Below are 6,980 nucleotides of genomic sequence, written 5' to 3'. Positions count from 1 at the left end.
GGTTCATTTTTTATTCTTAATTATCTTACATTAGGCTCCAAACTAGTTGTTGGTATTTCTAAAAAGTCTATATTATTTGTCATATCATCCTTTGTGAAGCTTTTTAACCAGTCATATCTATTTATTTTCAAATGATTTAATATTATCAATTTCTCTAACTATAAATAAGCATTAAATAAAAGATAGATTGGTGATATCCTACTTAAGAAATTTTATGAAACCATGAAGTTCAAACAAAATCTACCTTATAGCTTCAATGAAGAACAATATCAATAACATAAGGAGAATCAAGTTAGATGCATAGTACTTAGTAACAAAATAATTGCCAACAAAGAATTTAAAAAGAGATGTAGATACAAGTGTTTATATAAATAATAAATATAAAACATTGCAAAAAATCACAAACCTTGATGATGATAACATGAAATATAAATCAACACTAAATGTGAATTTAGATGGTTGATATCTCAAACTACTTACTTCTTGGATGCAATCTAGGGAATGAATGTTATCAAGTGTATCCAATAATGGGGAGAGACCATTGTGCAAGCAAAACATCAGTAACCACCAAAAAAAGGAAAATTGGATTCTAAATATGGTGCAAAAAAAAAATCTTTATACAGCACACCAAACCTAGAAAACTTTGCCACTGTACTTTTAACTTTGATTTTTATTTACCTAACTTTCAATAAGAGCTATCAGAGGAAGGTAGTCAAAGAGATTCATAAAAAATTTCCACACATTTGCATTGCCATACTTTCTCAAACATTCATCATAAAATCCATAGCTGAAAGAATAATATTAAATTTTATCAATAAGTATTGCAATTTAAATTGATATTAAAAAAAATTGCCTCTTCTCTTGTCCATTCATTAACATGTTTTTTTTTTTTGCGATAATTTTGATGTAATGAATAGAATTCTCATCTTTACAAATTGTTTTTTATAATAAAATGCAGCAAAACAAGAGTATTGTCCCTTTACAGACAAGCCCCAGGGGTGATTAATCTTTACAAGTTGTTAGCAATGCCCTACTAATGTAATTCTACCTATTGTTAAAACATGATTTAGTTCATTGATGAACTACAATGCAAACCATACCTAACTAATGACATCATCTGTAATATAAGAATGCATATTTCAAAAAGCAACTGGAAATATTTGGGGCCATGTTCTTCACCACCTTAATTCCATGCTAATGATTTTGATAGCTTTTGTGTTATTGGTAGAGGTTTGTGTTATTGATTTGCACAAACATCATATACTCTTCAATGTTGAAAGAAGAACATATTACAAAAATCTAGAAGGGCATATAAATGATATATTTAGATTCTTTGTACATTGATTATGACACATGGAATTAAAATCTCACTAGGTTGTAACCTTCAAATGGAAAATTGGCTGTTGATTCAGCTTGTCTGAGTATCGACCATATTCAAAGATCAATTGCATAAACCATATGTCAAACTTTGCAAGAACATGCAAATTCAACTTCCTCCAATGATATTTTTGCAAGAACATGTAGATTCACCTTCCTCTAGTGATTTATATCACTGGAAAATTTACCTGCAAAGTCACAATATTATTCGCAATGATACCCTATGTGGGTGGGAATGAAATAATCACATTTTTGTGTGGGCTTTCATTCAAAGGGGGCTTTTATCCCAAGTTCCAACAATAAATAACTAGAGATGAAGGATTAAATATGAATGTAGGGGTAATTTCATTGGCTTCCATATATTTTTATAGCTTAATATGTACCAGTAGAATCTCTATTTTGTTAATCTAATAGCTCCATAGAAACTAAAAATAGTTCTTTGAAGTTATACCAATATTGATGATCATATTATGATAAACATTAGTAGTGTTTTATCAATAGTAATATAATATCATAGAACCAAGAATAGAATTAGCTAATATTTTTTATGAATAAATTATTGTGTCCTCAACAACACAAAATTCCCTAACTGGAAGAAGATGATTTAAAAAGTATTTTCTGTAGGGCCATCAATTATATAGCTCTCAATAGTTTCCAAATTATTGCATTACCTATCTAAATGTGTAATTGTAGAGTACTTCATCAGTGATGTGAAGCCTCCTCATAGGTTCTGTTATAAGCATTTTGTAATGCAATGCCAATTTGTTCCTAAATGAATGATTCTTGTACTTCTCATATTCATGATATTTATACTCTTCCCAGTTGCAGGGTGGTATGCTTCTTAGTTGAATATTTACGACATGCCAGGCATGGAGCTTCTAATGTTACAGTTTTTAACTACTATGAAGCCATTTATATTGATAGGAATAAAGGAATCAGACACTGGATTAGCTGCACCTAGTCAATGGGATCTTATGTCAAACAAGTAGATGATGTAGGAGGAGCAACCCCTATAGGTATTTTATTTTGCCATTATCACAGAAAGAGTGGCTCTAAATCCTACAAGTGACACCAACCCTATAGTTTTATAAAGAATAGATATTGCAAGTACAATCCATATAGGTAGCTTCCATATTTGTTTTAGGTACAATGTATAGACCTTATAGAATAACCTAACTCCTATGTTTATATTGTTGACATGCTCAACCTTAAATAAAATAATATTAGGGCATGTCTTTGTGAGTTCATCATTTATGTAGTCCAAAACAAGCTCCATCTAGAACAAATCAAAATTTAGGAGATGATTGCAAAGTGACCTTATGCGCAGTCTTGATCTACTACAATTGGCCTGGGTCAATGTTCTTCCTCCCTAGTTTAGCAATCAAGTACCTAAAAAGAGAACTCCTAGAAAAACAAGAGCCACCTACAGATGTGACCTCCTCTAAAACAATTTTATAGAGAGAGATTAGGATAGTTCATCTACATGGAGTGATGGAAAATTCATGTGCAATTTTCCTCTTTCTAATGAAATGGAGGTCATTTATGCAAGCTACTAAGAGAGAGTGCTAACTATGATTGTTCTGAAGCTTCCTTCTTCAGAGCCCAAGAAGCCTAAGACAAGTAAAGATAAAATAGTATAAGGGTTAGAAAAGATAATGATGTAAAACCTCAAGCCCAATCAAAATTGCAAAAGATACTATATTTTGATGAGATTTTAGAGATGTTAGGTTTTCCAATTCTGTGAGGAGGGCCACTTTGTGGGAAGATCTATTCAAGGCATTGGGGATGTAGGAGATTAAGATGATTTGAATCATTTTTCTATTCATGACTTTCCTCACTTTCTTTATCTTATCCTCATCCTTTTCCTCTTTCTATTGCATGTAAGAAGTATGTGACCTACATAGGCCCTACTTGTGCTATTTGTAGACTCCTAGGCTACATCCACCATTATTGTGGAAGCAAAAATAACATATATGACCGCTTTCAACTTAACAGGTGTCTTATGACACACTCTTTACAAATTGGGAATTTCTCAAAGAATTCATTTGGCCTAGATCAAATTTTCATTAAAAAAAAATACTTTTAAAAAACAATAATAGAACTTAGAACCCAATATTTGTGGACTAAACTTCACATTGAAAAGTCATTAGGGAATTGTGGTACTCAATGTTTAAGGGCTTTGTACTACATTGCCTCTATGAACCCCTACTGAAGTCTTTACTCTCAGAGAATGGCTGAAGTCTTCATTCTTAGAGAATGGCTAAAAAATGAATTGCAAAGCACTTAACTTCTTCAAGACAAGTAAGTGATATATCCTATAAGAAGTGGTAGACAATACAATATTTTGTTACTCATTGAAAAAATCACAACAAATGAAAATTGGGGAATTTACAAGAAGTTAGTTTTAAAATCACCAGCCCAATAAATAATGATTGAAGAAATTGAGAAAAAAAAAACAAAACCTCAAAGTTATGAAAATGAATAGAGATGGAAAATTATCATTTAGGAGGATGAGAGAAAGGCAAGAAAATGAGGGTTGAAAAGGAGAGAGAAAGGCATCTAGGTAGCCACATCTGAGAGCCATTGGTGTTCTTATTGTGGGTTCCATTTCCAGTGGTGATACCACCGCCATGCCATATAATGCGAGGGATGACCCAATAAAAATTTTATCCCTTGAAATGGAGGAGCTTGCCTAACTTTCCCATGCCCATCTTTTTTTTAGGCCAAAACTTTCATTTATTATTGCTTCTCCATGAGAGAATCCGATAATAATACCCATAACAAACAAACAACAACAAACCTCTTGATGAATGCTAAAATCTTCAATCCAAAAATCAAATTTGTTTCCTAGTAGACTTATATAACCTAGATGAAGTTATACACACTCTTAGTTATTTAGACCTTTTTATGGCCCTTACAAAGATATAGAAAAAACACTAATAGTAGCGATGGATGTCAACTTAAAAAACATCAAATTAACCATTGCACTAGTCTAATGACAATCGTCACAATTGGATGGAAAAGATACTCAAATCCCAACACTTTAGTCAGGCACTCTTTGAATGTTTGGTAGAGTTTTTCAATATATCCATAAGAGTTAAATATACCACTGCAGTCTCATTTATGCCTCATCCAAAACCCTTTAAAAAAAAACTATATAGCCAATATTAGGTTTAACATGAAAGTTATCACACAGTTGGTCCTTAAAATTGCAAGGTATTGTAAACATTGGTCAACTTGTGAAGTTCTCCACCTATGAATTAGGATGAAAGGTAGAATTTGTAGTTGTACATATGATCAAATGGATCAAACCTATAAAACTACTATCTCAAAGTCATTAGTACTAGCCTTGTTGCTCCTAAGCTGCAAAAGATGATACACAACCAAGACTTTCTTCTTCACTTCAAAAGATGATACACAACCAAGACTTTCTTCTTGACTTCAAAAAACTATACTGCAACTCCCCTATGCGTTTTCCTACTTGTGTCTACATTGCCTCCCACATAACTTTTGGAACCATTTGAAGGACAATCTATAACATTACTACTAAGTCCATAACCAACCAAACTACCTCCTGAGTCATTTGTCCTAGATCCCCAAGTGGTATCACCATAACTAGAGCTTCGATACATATCAATATAAGCTCCTCCATATCCCCCTATTACTGACCCAAATGACCCATATGTCAAATTCCCAACTCCATAGCCAGTGTCTCATCCTACATAGCTTCCTAAACTAAGAGCACTAGGACCATAGCCATTTTCAACATTTCCATAACAAAAGCTTCCACTAGCAAGGGTTGAACTGCATCTAATCGCTCGACCTGAGCCAGAAGTAGAAGAAGAACCCCAAGTTCTTGTTGCACTTTCATAGCTAGTCATATTCCCACTCCCTCCACCCATATAACCAATGGATCTTGTAGGACTATTGTAATCCAAACTTCCCTGACTCCACATATTCGTTCCACTAGATTGTGTGTTGGTGTATGTTCCATTTCCTGCATTGCTTCCACCATAGCCAACAAGATCACCATACCCACTTGAAGTTCCTCCATAGTTGATGAGCCCTTGCCATAGTTAAAATTGCTACTAAAATAGGAACCATTATAGCCCTAATTCATTCCAATTCCAAGTATAGTGCTCATTTCATAGCCAGCAGCTAGAAAGGTAGGATATCCACCTCTACCTCCAGAGTTAGGACCATATCTATTGTCCATCCTAACCCCATAGCCAGCTACAAGACTTGAGTTATATGTCTGTCCAACTCCATATCCAATACTAAAATTTCTATCGTGATTTCCACCTAAACCAAATCCACTAATGGGAGTCTGAGTGAGGCTAAGAGAAATCTCTTTTGGCATTTCTTTCTTAACCTCAACCATTTTTCCATTAAAATCATGAATTTTTTTTTGCAAAACCTTGTCGATTGCATCTTCCTTTTCAAAAGTAATAAACCAAAATCCTCTAGGCCTCTGAGTACCATGATCATACATCACAAAACCATCTATAATTGTACCAAATTTCTCAAAATATTTTCTAAAGTTAGTCTCTGTGATAGTAGAAGCTAAGCCACCTACAAAAATCTTCATTGTCCTAGCTTGATTGAGTGATCCATGGCCAATGTTAATGAACCTATTTATACTCTGTTGATTTTCTCTCTAGGAATAATTTTCTTTGCTTCCACTATTCGACCATCAATAATATGCTTATCCAACACAACCCTGTCAAAAAATGCAGGGTCTAAGAAAACTACAAAACCAAAACCATAGGCTCACCCAGTAGTCCTATCCTTCATTATCACTACCTTAATGACCTCTCCAAATGACTTAAAATAGTCCTTGAGCTAATCTTTAGTTATCTCCCATGAGATCCCACCAATAAATAGCTTCCCTTTGTCTAAATCCATTGTCTAACTAGACACCCACTCCAAATCCCAAATGCCTGAATTTCAAGATCACCAAATAGCCTACATCAAATTCATATCTCAATCCTGACCAAAATCCAAATTCTCAAAGCATCCCAATCCCCTTTCCCACATCACCTATGAAAAAAAGAAGAAGTTTTGACCAGCTAGGTTGAAGCTTTTTGTGGGGATTAGAAGAGGAGATTGAGGAGGCCAAGGTAAATAGATTGCTTGCCCAAGGACATTTTGTTCCCATGCCCTTCTTTTTGTGCAGAGTACCCCAAAGTTATCTATTGGTCTCTACCAACTTAGGCATCATGTCTGTGAACAACCTCTTCACAACTCACCTTGGTGGTGTGCCACTGACAATAACTAGGTTTTGATGCATAATAAAATTTCCAAAACTACATAAACCCTATGCCAGACTTTGCAAGAACATGCACATTCGGCTTCCTCCAACAATATCTTTGCAAGAACATGCACATTCACCTTCCTCCAATGATCAATATCACTGCAAAATTTACCTGCATAGCCCCAATATTACTCACAATGATACCATATGTAGGCAGGAATGAAATAACATAAAATAATAATATCATATGACTACAAGCCTATGCCAATATATAAGATTAATTTACTTTCAACCAACTTGGGAAAACTTAGGACATTTTCGACTAATACAAGGATGAAAGAAAAAAAAA

General features: G+C 34.0%; 1 pseudogene; it reads right to left on the bottom strand.

The window, feature by feature from the left end:
• Positions 1-4,826: 4,826 nt before the first annotated feature.
• LOC149577866 (heterogeneous nuclear ribonucleoprotein 1-like) lies at positions 4,827-6,282 on the bottom strand (annotated as a pseudogene).
• Positions 6,283-6,980: the final 698 nt, after the last annotated feature.

The sequence above is a fragment of the Cupressus sempervirens genome, chromosome 1, assembly GCF_028749045.1.
Source record: "Cupressus sempervirens isolate cs-2001-9-10 chromosome 1, ASM2874904v1, whole genome shotgun sequence".
NCBI lineage: Eukaryota > Viridiplantae > Streptophyta > Pinopsida > Cupressales > Cupressaceae > Cupressus > Cupressus sempervirens.
Note: the sequence above shows the minus strand (reverse complement) of the source record. Positions and strands in the feature narration are given on the sequence as shown.